This window comes from Lontra canadensis, unplaced genomic scaffold (assembly GCF_010015895.1).
Source record: "Lontra canadensis isolate GAN:19392208 unplaced genomic scaffold, GSC_riverotter_1.0 scaffold113, whole genome shotgun sequence".
NCBI lineage: Eukaryota > Metazoa > Chordata > Mammalia > Carnivora > Mustelidae > Lontra > Lontra canadensis.
Window position 1 is genome coordinate 1,912,247 of NW_022631107.1, and position 18,518 is coordinate 1,930,764.

The window sequence follows — 18,518 nt, forward strand, 5'->3', positions numbered from 1 at the left end:
TCTTTATTACCTGACATAAGACAGCCAGTTCTCATAGGTGCTTCTGTTCAGTCTGGTGCGATGTGTTGTTTTGGTTGAAGTATATGATGAAAACTCAGCCTCATACAGATTTATAGTTGGAAAAGACAAGAATATTGCAGTAGCCATCTCAGATCATTGTGGATTTTCTCCTTGGATAGATACCTCACCAAAATTTGAAAATGGTAGTGTTTTAAGGTTAGTTGTTACACAGAATCTGAAATTACAACAATGAGCTTTTCATACTGTTACATTCAAATCCATTGAATGATGTCTGTGGGATACATTTTTGTTTGGTTGGGGTTTTGTTGGTGGTATACTTTTGATAAGCTCTTCTGCCCAAGCAGGATTTTGTAGGCTGGTTTTTTAACGCATGCTTCATTTGGGAGATACTGGTTTATTAAGTTATGCAGATCTTCTGGCCCTGTCATGTTTATTTTTTAGCATCAGCACTTTCATTCTCATCAGCAGCAATCTCATCAGAAACGTCTTCAGGTCTTAGGAAGCTGTCAGCTCACACTGACAGGAACAAATTTTCCAAGATTCAAATCTGTGCTTAAAAACTCAAATTTATCATTGGCTACAAAATGCTGTCATTTGTTTGCCTTGAGGTACAGGGGTCATTTCACTAATTTTTGAGAAAGTATGTGCCAAATACTCAATTCTGAGTACCCACTGTCTGCCATTCTTTTAAGTAAATTTCCATTACAAAAGGCAGCTCGTTGATCTTGCTGCTCCACAGTTGCAAGTGCTTTTCCTCCAGACAGCTATCCTGGTCTGTTACGCCCCGGAAGTGCAGTATGCATGCTTTCCTTTTCACCACACAGACCGTTTTTTATAAAAAGTATTTTCAAGTGTAAAATTGAGTAAAATTAATATTCATGCTGCTTCCTCAAACACATTTCTGTGCGAGACTGGCAGTGTTATGACTGCAGGCAGTGGTGAAGAATACAGTGACTAGCTCCTCTGCTTGGCTTGTGTGGGGCGTAGTAGTTTTACTCGCTAGTGCTGTTATACTAGGAGTGCAGAGGTCAGCACGGCTGTTCCAGGAAAAAACACGAGATTCGAAAGAGTTACTGAACATTTCAAGTATTTCTCTACCATAAGTGTGCACTGCCCAGCTCCTTTAACAGAACCCCTGTTCTCAGTTAGTGTTGATACGAGATAAGTACAAGCGACACAGCTAAGTTCAGCCGTATCTAGAGGTTCCGTTTTAAGGCGGAAGTATGATTCTCTTGATGAAATATTTACTTATTACATCTGTGTTTGAATTATTTAGTTCCTTTTTGTTTCGACCCTGAATGATTGATATCAAACGGACGCCACAGTTAGCTAGCTCAGTAAGAGTACTTGAAAACATTCTGTCGAATAAGGCATAATAAGGTAAATGAGTAACATCTATGAAACCAAGGGGGAAATAGCTTTCTTCGTATTTACTTTCACTTAGAGGTTAGTCCAGTTCCTTTGGAATAGATGTCTCATGGTCATGAGTCAGGGAAATCTCTGGTATATTGGTTTCATCTTTTCCCAGTGAAACAGGTATGATTGAGAAAGCAAATCTAAATTCTCCTTTGTAAAGTCAGTGATCCATTCTTAAATGTAAGAAAATATATTATAAATGAATTTTATTTTTGAGTAAAATAACAAATTACAAGAAAATTAAAATGTTATACATTTGTGAAGTATATATATACTTAAGATGTACAATAATTTAGATAAAATTTAGACTTTTCAAGATTTTTTTTTATTTATTTACTTATTTGACACAGAGAGACAGTGAGAGAGGGTACAGAAGCAGGGAGAGGGAGAAGCAGGCTTCCCACTGAGCAGAGAGCCCACTGTGGGGCTCGATCCCAGGACCCTGAGATCATGACCTGAGCCGAAGGAGAGGCTTAACTGACTGAACCATCCAGGTGCCCCTTTCCAAAAAATTTTTAAGTTATTATTGCAAAATTAGACAACAAAGTGTACTTCTTGTTATGTTTCCGTGGAGGCACAAAAGGAAATATTAGTTTATTTATTTCTTACTTACATTTCCCCCACCTACTTTATTGAAATATAATTGACATATTTTATAAGTTTAAGATGTACAAGTTAATTTGATACACTTTTTATATCGCAAAATGATTACCACCATAACTTAGCTAACACTTTCATCGTGTCACACAATCACCATTTCTTTTTTGTGGTGAGAACATTTAAGATCTACTCTTAACATCTTTCAAATATATAATACTGTATCAACTATAATCACACCATACTGTTCATTAGATCCCCAGGATTTATTCATCTTACAACTGGAAATTTGTACTCTTTGACCAACATCTCTCCATTTCACCACACACTAGTTCCTGGTAACCATCTTTCTAGTCTTTGTTTCTATGAGTTCAGGTCTTTTAGATTCCACAAATACTGTATGATATCACATAAAGTGATATCATACAGTATTTGTGTTTTTCTCTGTGACTTATTTCAGTTAACATAATGCCCTTGGGTCCATCCATGTCACATACTGCAGGATTTCATTCTTTCTCGTGGCTGAATAATATTCTACTATATAAATATATCACATCTTCTTTATCCATTCATCTACTTACAAATGCTTAGGTTGTTTCCATATCTTGACTGTTGTGAGTGCTGCAATGCACATGGGAGTACAGATATCTTTTTGACATCCTGTTTTCATTTCCTTTAGATGTATACCCAAAAATGCGATTGCTGGATTATAGGATAGTTTTAATTTTCCGAGATGGCTGCACAAATATGCATTCCCACCAACCGTGCACAAAGGTTCCCTTTTCTCCACATCCTCACCAATACTTGTTATTTGTTGTCCTTCTGATTCTAGCATTTGGACAGGTATAAGGTGATACCTCGTTGTGGTTTTGATTTGCATTTCCTTGATAAGCAGTGATGTTGAGCGTCTTTTCACTTATTTGTTGGCCATCTCTCTTTTTTGGAAAATATCCATTCAGGTTCTCTGCCCATTTTTTAATTGGACATTTTGTGAGATGTGTGTGGTGTGTGTGTGTGTGTGTGTGTGTGTGTGTGTGTGTGTTGAGTTGTAGAAGTTCTTTATATATTTTGGATATTAACCCTTTATCAGATATATCATTTGCAAATATCTTCTCCCATTCAGCAGGTTGTTTTCATTTTGCTGTGCAAAAGCTTTTTTTTTTTTTTAATGTAATTTTCTTCAGTGTTCCACAATTCATTGTTTATGCAAAAGTTTTTATTTTTGTATAGTACCGATAGTTTATTTTTGCTTTTGTTTCCCTTGCCCAAGGAGACATATCCATAAAAATGTGGCTGAGCCTGATGTCCAAGAAATGACCGCCTATGCTTTTTTTTTTTTTTTTTTTTTTTGGTTTTTTTCCTGGACAAAGAGAGCATGCTCACAAGTAGGGGGAGCAGCAGGCAGAGGGAGAGGGAGAAGCAGGCTTCCCACTGAGCAGGGAGCCTGATGTGGGGCTCGATGTGGGGCTTGATCCCAGAACCTAGGGATCATGACCTGAGCCGCAGGCAGCTTAACTGACTGAGTCACACAGGCGTCCCCGCCTATGCTTTCTTTTAGGAGTTTTGTGGTTTTAGGTCTCACAGTTAGGTCTTTAATCCTTTTGAGTTTATTTTTATTCATGGTGTAAGAAAGTTGTCCAGTTTCATTCTCCTGCATATACCTGTCCAGTTTTCTCAGCACCATTTGTCAAAGAGACTTTTACTTATTGTATATTTCTGTCTCCTTTGTCAGATTAATTGACCATATAAATATGGGTTTATTTCTGGGCTCTCTATTTTGTTCTACTGATCTATGTGTCTGTTTTTCTGCCAGTACCATAGCAGATTACTGTAACTTTGTAGTAGATCTTGAAATTTGGGATTGTGATATCTCTAACTTTGTTGTTCTTTCTCATGATTTCAGGGTCTTTTGTGGTGCCGAATAACTTTTAATATTATTTTTCTAGTTCTTTCCCAAGTGCAGTTATTGAAGAGACTGTCCTCTCCCCATTGTGTATTTTTGTCTCCTTTGTCATAGAATAACCATATATGCATAGCTTTAATTTGGGGCTCTCTGTTCTATTACATTCATTTGTATGCCTGTTTTCATGCTAATACCATACTGTTTTAATTACTGTAGCTTTGTAAAATAGTTTGAAATCAGGGAGCATGATGACTCCAGCTTTGTTCTCTCTCAAGATTACTTTGGCTCTTTGAGGACATCTGTGGCTCCAGAAAAATTTTAGGATTTTTCTATTTCTGTGAAAGCTGCCATTGAAATTTTGATAGCAATTGTACTAAATTTATAGATTGCTTTAGGTATATGGACATTTTAACAGTATTAATTTGGGGTACCTGGGTGGCTTAATCTTGAGCGTCTGCCTTCTGCTCAGGCTCAGGTCATAGTCAGGGGGTCCATCAGGTTGCTCCCTCCCACACTCCCCCTGCTTGTGTTTCTTCTCTCGCTGTCTGTCTCTCTCTCTCTCTCTCTCTCTCAAATAAATAAATAAATAAATAAAAATCTTTTTTAAAAAACAATATTCTTTTTAAGTTTTTGAAGATATTCTTTATCAATTTGAGAAAGTTGTCCTCCATTCTAGTTTACTGAGTTTTTGTATTGAATTGGTTTGGATTTTATCAAATACTTTTTCTGTATCTATTGATACAATCACATGACTTTTCTTTTTTTAGGTTGTTTAATGTAACTGATTACATTAACTCATTTTTAAAAGTTAAACCAGCCATGCATACCTATGACAAATTCCACTTGGTCATGATGTATAATTCTTTTTATACGTTGTTGGATTCAATTTGCTAATATTTTGTTGAGGATTTTTACTTCTATGTTAATCAGAGATACTGGTCTCTAAGGTTTGTTTTGTTTTGTTTTTGATCTCTACGTTTTCTTATGTCATTGCCTGCTTTTGGTATTAATGTATTTCTGGCCTCAGAAAATGAGTTAAGAAGTATTTCCTCTGCTGTTCTCCTCTGAAAGAGGTTGTAGAAAATTGGTATAATTTCTTCCCTGAATGTTTAGTAGAATTCAGCAGGGCCTGGTGCTTTCTTTTTCGAAAGGTTATTAAATGTTCATTTAATTTCTTTAATAGGTATAGGCCTGCTCAGCCTGTTTCTTCTTATGTGAGTTCTGTTAGAATGTTATCTTTCAAGGAAGTAGTCCATTTCATTTAGGTTATCAAATGCATTGGCATAGAGTTGTTCATACAGTTCCTTTATTATCCTTTTAATGTCCATAAGCTCTATAATGATGTCCCTGCTTTTATTTCTGACATTAGTAATTTCTGTTCTCTCTTTTTAAGTTAGCCTGGATAGAGACTTAATTGATTTTATTGATCAATTCCAAGAACCACCTTCTGGTTTCACTGATTTTTCTCTGTTGATTTTTTGTTTTCTGTTTCACTGATTTCTGTTTTAATTATTACTTTTTCTTTTCTTCTGTATACTTTGGATTTAATTTGCTTTTCTTTTTCTAAATACCTCCCTGAGGTGGAAACTTAGGTTATTGATCTTAGATATTGCTAATTTTCTGAGTATGTATTTAGTGCTATAAATTTTCCTCTAAACACTGTTTTTGTTGCATCCCACAAATTTTGATAAATTTTGTTTTCATTTTTCTTTAGTTCAGAATATTTTCAATTTCTCTTGAGGTTTCTTACTTGATCCATGTGTTACTTAGAAGTGTGTTGTTGCATCTTTACATAATTGGGATTTTCGAGTTATCTTTCAGTTACTGATTCCTAGTTTATAATTGAATTGTGATCTTGAGAGCAGAGATTGTATGATTTCTATTCATTTAAATTTGTGAGGATGTATTTTATTTAGGTTTGGTGGGGGTTGCTTGTTTTTTAGAGAGAGAGAGAACATGAGCAGGGAGGGAAGGGACATGGGAAACGGAGAGAGAGAATTCCAAGCAGGCTCCACGTTGAGTGCAGAGCTGTGGCGATAGATCTCACAACCCTGAGATCATGCCCTGAGCGCAATCAAGAATTGGATGCTTACATGACTGAGCCCCCCAGGCACCTTATGAAGATATGTTCTATAGCCCAGAATGTGGTCTATCTTGGTGAATATTCCGTGTGAACTTAAGAAGAATGCATATTCTGCTGTGTTTGGATGAAGTATACAAAAGTGGCAATATATACAGTTGATTGATGATGTTGTTAGCTTAGCTATGTCTTTGCAGATTTTCTGCCTGCTGGATCAGTCTGTTTCCGATAGAGAGATGTTGAAGTCTGCAGCTGTGATAGTGGATTCATCTACTTTGCAATGCTGTTACTTTTTCCTCATGTAATTTTACACTTCATGATTAGGCACATACCAAGTAAGGATTATTATATCTTCTTGGAGAATTTATGCCTTTATCAATATGTAATGAATTTCTTTATTCCTGGTAACTTTGCTAGATCTGAAGCCTACTGTGTCTGAAATTAATACAGCTACTCTTGCTTTCTTTTGATTAGTGTTAGCATGGTGTATTTTTCTCCATCTATTAATTTTGATCTGTATGTTTCTTTATACTTAAAGTTGGTTTCTTGTAGACAACATATAGTTGGATCTTGTTTTTTGACCTGCTCTGTCAGTCTCTATCTTTTAATTGGTGCATTTAGATGATGGATCGTGATTGAAGTGATATTAACATAGTTGTATTAATATCTATTATATTCCTTACTGTTTTATATTTGTTACCCTAGTTATTTGTTCCTTTTTGTCTTCCACTCTTTCTCTGCCTTTTGTGATTTTAATTAAAGATTTAACATGATACCATTCTTATCTTCTTTCTTAGCATATTCATTACATTTTCTTTTTTTACCTTTTTTAGTAAATACCCTAGAGTTTACAATATACATTTATAGCTAATCCAAATCCACTTACACATAATATTATACCTCTTCACAGATAGTGAGTACCTTATTTTTTAAAGATTTTATTTATTCATTTGAGAGAGAGAGAGAGTCCAAGTGGGGGAAGGGAGAGAGACATGCAGACGCCCTGCTGAGCACGGAGTCCAGCTTGGGGCTGGATCCCATGATCCTGAGATCACAACCCCAGCTGAAACCAAGAATTAGATGGACAGACGCTCAACTGACCGAGCCACCCAGGCACCGCAATGAGTACCTTTAAATAACAAAATAATCCTAATTCCTCCTTTCTGTCTCTTGTATCATTCATTTCACTTATATGTAAGCACCCTATGCATATATACACACACATAAACATACATAATCAAGTACATTGTTCCTATTTATTATTTGAACAGTCTATTTTCTGTTACATCAGTTAAGAATAAGATAAAGTTTTTATTTTGCCTTCATTATTTTTTTCTTTGATGTTCTTTATGGAGAACTGAATATCTGACCTATGTTACTTTTCTTCTCTCTGAAGAACTTCCCTTAATTTCTTTACAGGGTAGGTCTACGGGCAACAAAACTCCTCGATTTTTGTTTTTTCTGGAAAAGCCTTTGTTTCTCCTTCACTTTGGAAGAATAATTTGACAGGATACAGAATTTCAGATGGTGTATTTTTTTTTCTCTCAATGCTTTAAATATTTCACTCCACTCTTTTCCTGCTTGCATGGTTTCTGGGAAGTTGGATATAATCCTGTCTCTTTTCTCTATAATTAAGATGTAGGGGCACTTGGGTGGCTCAGTTGGTTAAGTGTCTTACTCTTGGTTTTGGCTCAGGTCATGATTTCAGGGTTGTGAGATCAAGCCCTGCACGGGATTCCACACTCAGGGGGAGTCTGCTCGAAGACTCTCTCCCTCTGCCCCTCCCCCCACTCACACTCTCCCACTTTCTCTAGGAGTAAATAAATAAATAAATAAAATTTTTAAGTGTCGTATTTTCCCTCTGGCTTCTTTCAAGATATTTTCCTTATCTTTGATATTTTTGTAGTTCCAGAATGATATGCTTAGGTGTAGTCTTTTGTCATTTATCCCACTTGGTTTTCACTGGACTTCCTAGGATTGTGATTTGGTACCGGACATTAATTTGGGAAAATTCTTAGTCACTGCTTTCAAAAAAAAAATTTTTTCTCTCTCCCTCTTCTTCTAGTACACCCATTACACATACGTTACATATTTTATAGTTGTCCCACATTCATTAGACATTCTCTTCTGTTTTATTCGTCTTTTTTTTCTCTTTTTGGTTTTCAAGGTTCCCATGGATATATCCTTTAGCTCGTACATTCTTTCCTCAGCCAGTCTATGGTTTAGCCCACCAAAGGTATTCTTCATTTCTGTTACAGTGGTTTTGATCTCTCGTATTTCTCTTTGTTTTTTTAAGATTCCCATCTCTGCTTACAGTGCCCATCTGTTCTGGCATGCTGTCTGTTAGTGCTCTTAGCATATTAATCATAGTTGTGTTTAATTCCAAGTCTGATAATTCTAACATCTCTCTATGCCTGGTTCTGGTTATTGCTCTGTCTCTTAAAATTGTGGGGGTTTGTCTCCTTTTGATATGCTTTGTCACTCTTTTCTTGATAGCTAGAGATGATGTACTGTGTAACAAGACTGCTGTAAATAGGCTTTTGTAGTTTGGTGGTGAGATATGAGAGCAGGGAAAGTGTTCTATGGTCTTAAAATTAGGTCTCAGTCCTTTGGTGAGCTTATGCCTCTGACTGTGAACCTCACACAGGTTTCTCGTTTTTTTTTTCCTTCCCCTTACTTAGGACAGCTGCCCAGAGCTGGCTGAATTGGTTATTTGCCTTCCCCACAGGTCTGTTAGGCTCTGGTAAACTAGTTTGCCTTGAGGGCAGACCTTGTTAAGAATGGAGTGCTCTATCGTATTGAAAACCTAAAGCAGAAGTAGATTTACTCCCAACGTTTACTGTAAGAACCTGGTTAACCTCCTGGAGGCAAATTTCATAATATTATGGGGACCCTCTATGACTGGACCCCACAGAAGTTTTTCACTCTCAGAGTTGTCCACACTGAACCTCCAGCCATTCACTAATTCTAGTTCAGGTTTTCCTACCTGGCACTGATTCCTAGGGCAGATCCTACTTACAGATTTCTACTTGAGTAAGTCACGATTTCTTGTATTTGCTTATTTGTCTTTTCAGTCTTGGGGGCCAAGATTTGTCCTATGTCCTACCCTCTTTAAAGGATACAAGAAGAGTTGTTGATTTTTCAGTGTGTTCTGCTTTGTACTTGCTGTTAAGATAGAGTGATGACTTCCAAGCTCCTTTCATGTGCAACAGGAAATTGGAAGTCTCCATAGAGTGTATTTGAAAATATGTATATTTTCAAAATAGGTATATATATTGTATAACTAACTACAATAGCATTACTATATTTAAAAATTGATACTGATTCCTTAGCACCATCACGTATTTAGTCAGACAGTAAATTCTCTTGATTGTCTCAGAAATTTTTTTTAACAGTTGGTTCTTTTGGAATCAGAGTCCCAAGTTCATTGAAAGGTTCAAAAGTCTCTTTCAATCTCTAGGTTCCCAATTTCTCTTTGTTTTGGTTTTGCAAAGTATTTATTGAAGTAATATGGTTGCTTTACCCACTCTCAGATTACAGAGTATTCTGCCATTTCAAGTATGATAAAGTATGCAAACTCCTTGCCCTCTTAATGGCACTTCCAATTTCTGTATGCATTTGGGCCTATTTTGTTTTTTTCTGTTCTATGGGTTGGTTTTTTGGTTTTGGGTTTTTGTTGGTTTTGTTTTTTTTTTTTTAATTTATTTTTTTTGGCCTGTTGTATAGTCACATACCAGTACCACTTTGTTTTAATCATGGAGCCTTTCAAATATACCTAATATAAAAATAAAGCTAGTTCTCCCTCATTTCTCTAGCTTTTTAGGGTTTTTCTGGCAATTCTTGCTTGTTTTATCTTTTAAGTAAACTTTGAAACCATTGTGTCTAGCTTCAGGAAAGATACCTAATGTTGTCTGGGGGAGGCTCTTGGGAAATAGATAGGTTAACTGAGAGAGAACTGGCTGTTTCTGACATGAAGGCTTTGTGCCCACCTGTCCAAAAACACTTATATCTTTCAATTTGTTCAGGTTTACTTTTTGGTCTTAAAAGAATGTTTTACATGTTTTCCACACATATAGGTTTTAGACATTTTTTTTTTACTTCGAAGGTTTTTATTGTATTTTGGGATTTTTTTTTCTTTGAATTTTTTTATCTGTAGTAAGCATATCTTCTCCCCATCTTTAAATTGATTTTTATTATATCATTGCATTTGGAAAATGAACATCTCAAAATCACTATTATTCTTTCAGTTAGCTCAGAGGAAGTAATTACCAGTAGGGTATTTGCTATTTTTCATATATAACTCTTAAAAATTAATGTAAAAACATAAATTTTAATTTCATTTTACGTGGAATGTTATAATGCAGGAATTTGTTGAAGTAAGATTTAGAAAATAGGTTAAATTATTTGATGTTGAAAAAAAGCAAAACCAAATTCTCATGTTTAAAAAATATAGTCTTTTTCTACTTACTGTAAACCTGTCAGAGTTTACCCAATAAGTCTGAATTTCCTTAGGAGTCTGATCAAATAGATATATTTTAAAGATTTTATTTATTTATTTATTTATTTGACAGAGAGAGAGAGAGATCACAAGTAGGCAGAGAGGCAGGCAGAGAGAGAGGGGGATGCAGGCTCCCCGCTGAGCAGAGAGCCCGATGCGGGGCTCTATCCTAGGACCCTGAGATCATGACCTGAGTCGAAGGCGGTGGCTTAACCCACTGAGCCACCCAGGTGCCCTGATCAATTATATTTGTTATTTATGTAAGATACTAAGTAATAATCAATTTAAAAGTTTTGTATAATGTAATAAATGTGCTTCACATCATTTACCTGAGTACATACTTCAGTTTCTGGTGGCTGACCCTACCAACTTTCATTTTTCGTACTCCAAAGCAGTTTTTCAAAGTATTTATTTACTTTTAAGTAAAATGCTCTTTGCCTTTCACCATTGCAGCTCTATTTCTGATTTATTTGTAATACATTTTATCAAATTATAAGGTCTTAGTGACCTGTGCTTCCAAGCTTTTTCAGCAAGACTTAAAGGGAAGTGGGAAGAGAATGCCCCTTGTCATCCCCTGCGAAACCTCTCAAAACTGTTTCAGAAATTACTGGTGAGGAAGAGACATGCTCAGAAAATGGCTACTTTTGCTCCACCCGCAGTGCTCAGGCAGAATGCTGAGTGCAGTGGCTTCATGGGTAGGCCTGAACTCCTTTGCTGTTTATTTTACTTCTGATAGCATGTTCTCCCTCAGCCACTAATAAAATTTATTTGGTTTGGAAAATTATATCTGCTAATCCATGGGGGACAGTCCAGAAATGCTGGGTGGCCTTCAACTTGTCCAATTCCTATGGCTTCAGCTCAGCAAGTTCCCCAAGTAGTGGTGTAAGGGCTGGCACTTTTCCATGGACACTTTCCCATGGACAGAGCATCCCAGCCACAAGTTGACATGGAGAGGCTGATTCAGTCGGTCAGTGCAAGTTACCACCCCACACCCAGCACTGTTCTCCCTCCAGCCCCTTGAGCAGTTCCCCAAATGTGCTCTGTGGTCATTTAGAAACCACATACTTTTTTTGACCAGTGCGCCCTGCCCTGTGTTTAGACTTCCAGCTGTTTGCCTACCACAATACACTAGTGGAATTTCATCTGTTTTACTATTGGCTGGGAGTCTGTGGTCTTGGCTTCCAGATAGTCATGTATTTTCAGAAAAGGGCTGCCTGTCTTCTTTTAAACAGCAGATTCTTGCCCCCCTCTGCAGTTTAGATAACCTAGAGGAAATATTTAATTTATTGGCCTAAATGTCAAACCTAACTTCCCAGGTCTGTTCCTGGAGTTGCCCTCACAGCTTGTATGCAGGCTGCTGGCTGCATACAACCTTTCTGGGAGGGCTGCTGGAATCCTTCCAGGGGTCTGTGGAGTGTAAGTGACTCAATGTGACATGGCCTCTAAGGTAAATCTAACTCCACTGCTTCAAAACTATTGAGGAGTTTCATGACCGGGTATAGAGTTTTTTCTACATACTAGAATGAGTAAGTCAGTTGAACAAATGAAAGGAAGAATGAATACAGGACTGACCAACCAACTGGCCTCACGGTGTGACCGTACCGTTCATAATCTTCACCAAAACACTTTGGAGAGCTCAAAGGGCACTGCCTATTATAACTGTGGTGGGGTAACCGGCATAAGGCACACTGAAATGTATTTGAAAGGGTCTCATGTCTGTAATATGTTTAGCGCGGTGCCTCACACCCAGAGTAAATGTTCGTAACTGTTCACATGGTGCTTTTACTGTTGACTTTAGTAATTATATCATTTTTTATAATGTTTTATTATGTTTTCTCAAGCTTACATCTTTTCCTTCTAATGGAAATATTACTGAGCCAAGACCAAATGTAAGCTAAATTCCTTATGCATACATACATATGTATGTGTGTGTGTATGTATATACATATATACCTATATACCTATATACATATATACATATACACACACACACACACACATATATATATATATTTTATTCCCTATTAATTTTTTTTTTAAATCCTGTTGGTGAAAGAACTAATATAGCCTCCAAAGGTGCTTACCTTTGGAGTGAAAGAAAATATATTGCAAGAAAAGCCTGACCTTTTGCCAAGCTTTTGGTTCTTTGCTTTTTCAGCTCAGATAAGAAAAATCAGGGTTCAAGTGTTGTCAAATGATAAAGGCAAATGTCTATAAATGAAGAAAGACTAGGGTAATACCAAGGACAGAAAGGTAGCAAAGAAGAGTAGTAATAACTAAAACTTTATTTATTCATTTATTTAGACTTCCTGAGATCCTCTTTTTTTTTTAAACTTTAATAAGATATGGTCACAAAATTAGTCATTGAAAAAGTTTACTTTTCAAATAAAAACCTGATTCTGATTTGTAATAGATATTCCAGTATGTTTGGGTTTGGACGTTTCCTTTGCTTGGTGTTTCTGCTCTTTGTTTTGAAAAGTGATGTCTTTGAACATGTAAGTGGCAATGATGGCACAGTCCTCAAATTCGTTATACTTCTTAAATCAACTTTTCATGGAAATACATGAAGTGCATATTATGGAATACATGGAAATACATATTATATCCTTTGGGATATAATAGTATTCTTTCCAATTCCTTGGAATTAAGTACTTCTCCAGAAAAGCTGATCCCAATTTTTGTGGGCTTCTCTGGCAACCCAAACAGCCCTGATCTCTTTCTGGTTTGGAAAGGTGGAATACTGCCTATGTTTGTCTTGAGTGAGGAGGCCTCTTCCTTCCCTTTGCCTCTCTGACATTCCCTACCAACAGGCCCTGTCCTCATTCGGAACTGTTCTTGCAAAGAATCGAATTGACCATTCTGTTTTTATTGTAGCTAGACAAAAAAACCGGAGCCAAAATTATTAAGCACCTGAACCAGTTTCTTTATATACTGTCTCTTTTTGGAAAAGATGGGACAAACAACAGCCTCAGTATTTTGGAAAAACAAAGTATGGTTTTCTAAATGCCAAGGAGCCATTTTTCAAGTAGACTTTAATAGCAGGAGATGTTGGACATGTAGTATCCTGTCAGGCTTCTCCTGCCTTGTGTCAGAAATTGTTACTAGGATTCAGATGTTTGGGACTCCTGGGTGGCTCAGTGGGTTGGGTGTCCAGCTCTTAGTTTCAGCTCAGGTCATGATCTCATGAGTTGTGGCATGGAGCCGCATGTCAGGCTCTCCACTCTGCTGAGAGTCTGCTTGAAGATTCTCTCTCTCTGCTCCTCCCTCCCCCTACTTCACACACATGTTCTCTCTCTTTCTCTCTCTTTCTCTCAAATAAATAAATAAATCTTTTTTTAAAAAAAGTAGTAAGACTCAGATGTTCTACAGGAAAGCACTGACCGGTAGCCTATTTCTCCTATTTTAAATGAGAAACTATTTTTTTAAGAGATTTTATTTATTTATTTGACAGAGGGAAACACAGTGAGAGAGAACACAAGCAGGGGGCGTGGGAGAGAGGGAAGCAGGCTTCCTGCTGAGCGGAAAGCTCTCATTTTGGGCTTGATTCCGGAACCCTGGATCATGACCTGAGCCGAAGGCAGACACTTAATGACTGAGCCGCTCAGGTGCCCCTTAAATGAGAAACTTTTAATGTATTACATATAAGTCCCAAACACCCAATCTCATTTTCCTAAAACATAGCTATAATGCAGAAAACACGCCATGATTATTAGCTAGGAATTTGGGAGAACCAACTTTTGATCATTGTGTAGGCTAGAAAGATGGAGTAGGTATAGTTAGAGTAGAAAAAGGACAGCCTTAGTGTTTCTATGACTAACACATGTTGAGTAGAATGAAATTTTTCAGTGTCCCTTAAAACATTTTTATCTTCTGTGACTTTATTGGCTCTTTAAATTTCCACAGAAATATATATATTCATTTTATCAGGTCAAACTATATAATACAGAAGCATAAACAGAAAATGTCAATTATCTTCATTATCACCCTCTAGTACTTCTGATAACCATACCTTATATTCTTATAAACATAGGAATCTATATAAAACAATTTTTCTCTTTTTTAAAATAGTTTTTTAAGAAGTTTTTAAGTAGTTTTAGAAACAAAAACCAAAAACAGCATTACACCTGTTTTTTCACCAACACATCTTGACTAGCTCTCAAGGGATATAAATCCAGCTCATTTTTATAAAATAGGACCATATTCCGTGATATGAATGGACATTAGTTTATTCAGGTACTTCCAATACGTGCATTCAAGTTGTTTTTAATTTTGTTTTTATAACATTGCTACAGTGACTATCCTCCAACTGATGCTTGTATTTCTGCCAGGCAGATTCACAAAAGTATGGTTATGAAGGCCAGGATGATCTCTGCTTTACAGTTCGTTAGGTGGTATGCCTAACCAAAAGAGCAGAACCATTCCATCTACCTCTGAGAACATATGTCCCCTGTACCTACTTTAGCACTGAATGTTGTCCTAAACATTTGCTGATGTGTGAGGACAAAAAATAATAGCTGTATTAGCTTACCTTCCTTTACTCTTAATAAGGTTGAAAATCTGCATACTTTTATTGGCCATTTGCGTTCTTCTTTCATAATTTGCCTCTCCCCAGCCACTGGTTTTATTGAGATATAATGGACATATAATGTAATTTGCCTTTTTTATTTCAAAACCAACCTGGTACACTTCTACAACATTTTACATGATATGAATGTGTTGGTCCAAATTCTGTTATGCAAGTATATTAAGATCATACTGTTTTGATGATTTCTTCCTCACCAGTATTGATTATAAAGAGTTAAGTTTTTGATGTTTTAGAGAAAAATAGATTGTTTTGTTCAAATACTAAAACGTGGGTTCATAAATTTAATCACAGCAAATAATAGAGCATACTCTGAATAAAAGGTAATAAAAAGGTAATTGTTAACATACACATTTTTTATTTTTTATGTTTTGTGTTTTAAAAATATTTATTTATTTGACACAGGGGATGGGGGTGAAGAGAGCAAGCACAAGCAGGGGGAGCAGCAGGCAGAGGGAGAAGCAGGCTCCCTGCTGAGCAAGGAGCCAGATGTGGGGCTCGATCCCAGGACCTTGGGATCATGACCTGAGCTGAAGGCAGCCACTAACCGATTAAGCCTCCCAGAGCCCAACATACAATACAAAGAATAGAACCGTGTCTTGAGAATAGAACAAAAATATTATATACTTACTGACTTGAGTATATAATTTTACAGATCTTATGTAAATTCTTAACTAAGCAATATCTTCTATTTCAGATATTTGATGGAACTACTGTTTTACACTAGCTTCCTTTTTAGATTTGCTCATGTTCATCCACTCTCAACAGCTCATACCGTTGTGCTGCCAGGCATCACTCGGCCACTGTGACCATTAGGTAAAAGTCACACTTGATGCACATGGCTGCTCAGAGGTCCTGGGAATGGTGCTGCATGAAGAACTCTCACTGAAGGGGCACCTGGGTGGCTCAGTGGGTTAAAGCCTCTGCCTTCGGCTCAGGTCATAATCCCAGGGTGTTGGGATCGAGTCCCGCATAGGACTCTCTGCTCAGCAGGGAGCCTGCTTCTCCCCTCTCTCTCTGCCTGCCTGTCTGCCTACTTGGAATCTCTGTCTGTCAAATAAATAAAATCTTAAAAAAAAAAAAAACTCTCACTGAAGTGAGAAACTTCTCTAATGCTGTACATAGTTACTTCATATGGATCCTGAAAAAAATAAAATAACATGTGGTGAATGCAGGTCAAAAGACATCCCTGCTGTTTGGGAAGGAAGGAGCCACTGAGCAGCCATGTTTCCTCTGACACTCAGAGCATCCCAGCCTCTTGTGGGCTTTGTGGTTCATGACAGAGGCCACAGATAACCCTTGTTATCCAGGGATGTTCTCCTGTAGAAAGCTGGATGGAAACCTCTCCCAGGGGTCTATTAATGTGACTAAAACTGGCTGACAGCCTAGACTTTGAAAAGACTTTCCCAAACACTGAAGGGAGTGAACATAGGGCCAGGCATCTTGCTTACCCAGGAAGGCTGTCTGCTCACTCCCCTGGGCCAGGGCCCCTCTTCTGAGCAGCACCCTCCACTTTCCAGTCCACAGAGTGGAGAAACAGGTGTACAGCCAGCTCCGGGATCAGACCTCCTGGGTGCAGATCATAGCTGTGAGTCCTTGGTCCCTCTCTGACCTCAGATGCCTTGTCTATAAAATAAGAATAATTAAGGTACCTGTTTTTGCAGGATTAAAATACAAGTAAAATGCTTAGCATGGTTTCAGGTAAGTGATTAATAAATGGCAGCTTCCAGGCCTCACCCTCTCTCGCTCCTCTCCCCCGGCTCACCAGTCGGCCATACTGCCCCACACACAGGCCACCACTGTGCAGCCTCCTGCTGTCACTCCCATCATAGCTGTCCCTCTGAAGACCTTTCTTCAATAATGGCTGCACTTCCACTTTCTCTCCTTATTGACCGCCCTTGGCTTCTGTCATGCTATGAAAACCATGTCCTTGGGGAGGTCTCTAAGGGCCTGCCCAGTGTCATGCATGTGGTTCCCTCCCCATGTCCTCAGTCTCAGCAGTGCTGGTCAGAGCCAGGCCTTCTCTTTCTTGGTGACATTGTTCCCTGCTGGTGTGTCTCCTGCCTCCTCCACCTGCAACACCTCATCTTTATCGGCCTGTTGGCCTGCTCAGGGCAGAGACCTGGACCCTCTTCTTTCCCACACAGACTTCTCTTGGAGTTCTCCACTTCCATGCCACTCCATGCTGGCTGTTGGTTCCTTAATGTAGATCTTTAGCCCAGGCCTCTCCCCACAACTTCCAACTTGGATATTCAAGGACCTATTTAGTTGTTCTTCTTTGAGTGTACCTCAGATATTCTAAATTCCTATACCCAAACTGAGCTCTCAGTAAATCCTTCACAGATCTTATCTTTCCTTCTTACCATCCAGCTCAGTTGCTCAAGAAAGCTGGGAAGCCTTGATTCCTACCTCACCTTCACCACCTCTCAGCACATTCATTGCCAGTTCCTTTTGATGTTACTGCTGAGGTACGTGCCAGTACCCTTCACTCCTCCACTGCTGCCCAGGTCACGCCAGCACCGGTTACCCCGGGCTCCCCACACCCATTCTAGGCCCACACTCAGTTCTCTCTGCTGCAGTTGGACTGATCATTGACTGTAAACGGCATCTTGGCACTCCTCTCTGTAAAGTCCTTTGGACCAGAATAATCACTGAATTTCTATTCCCAAATTTCTAATTTCCCAAAATTTCTAATCCCAAAGCCTTACAACCACCTCACCTTCGCTCGTCTGGGGTTTCTCTCTCCTTCTGATCTTGCTCTTCCCTGGCTCAGGACCATCAAGGCTGCCATTCCCTCTGCCGGAATGCCCTTCCGGCTACTCTTCACCTAGCTAATCTCAACTCAGCTGGAGAAGCCGTCCTGACCACCGGATCCAAGTCAGGCCCCTTCTGTTACTCTCTTTTACCTCAGCCTGTCCTTTTCCTTCATTGCCTTTTCCTCAGTTTGGTATGTGTACATGTACTTCCCACTGGGCCCCAAGTGCTAGGGGTACAGACTAGGTCTGTTTTGTTCCCAGCTGCTTGGCCTGTGCCTGGCACTTTGAGTGCCACACAGAAAGTGCTCCTCTTCCTTGCATGGATGCCCACCAGCTCCTTGTCATCCAGGATGATAGGGGAGGTGGCATGGGAATTGCAGCCCAAAGCCCCAGTGGCATAAGAGAGGACATCCGTAGCGTGGCCCTCCGATGTGCCAGATGATACAGGAGAGGGGGCCCCCCAGCCAGGTGTGGGGAGGTGAGGGGAAGGGGCCCTGCAAGACTTCCCAGAGGAGCCGAAGCTCAGGGTGAGAATGTGAGATGAGAAAGGGTCAGAAGGGCCTCGCTCCTGCTTTGTGAGAGTTCTTCCAGCTCTTCAGCTTTGTCTGGCCTTGCCCCAGAGTTAATCCAAGACAAAGGTCTACAGAAGTTACGCTGAGGGAGAA

The 18,518-nt window shown here is 38.6% G+C and overlaps 1 protein-coding gene across 1 annotated transcript in view; it reads left to right on the plus strand.

Annotated features, from left to right (window-relative positions):
• Nucleotides 1-18,518, plus strand: part of FANCC (FA complementation group C) — a 275,270-nt gene that overhangs the window by 209,149 nt on the left and 47,603 nt on the right. The window lies entirely within an intron of this gene.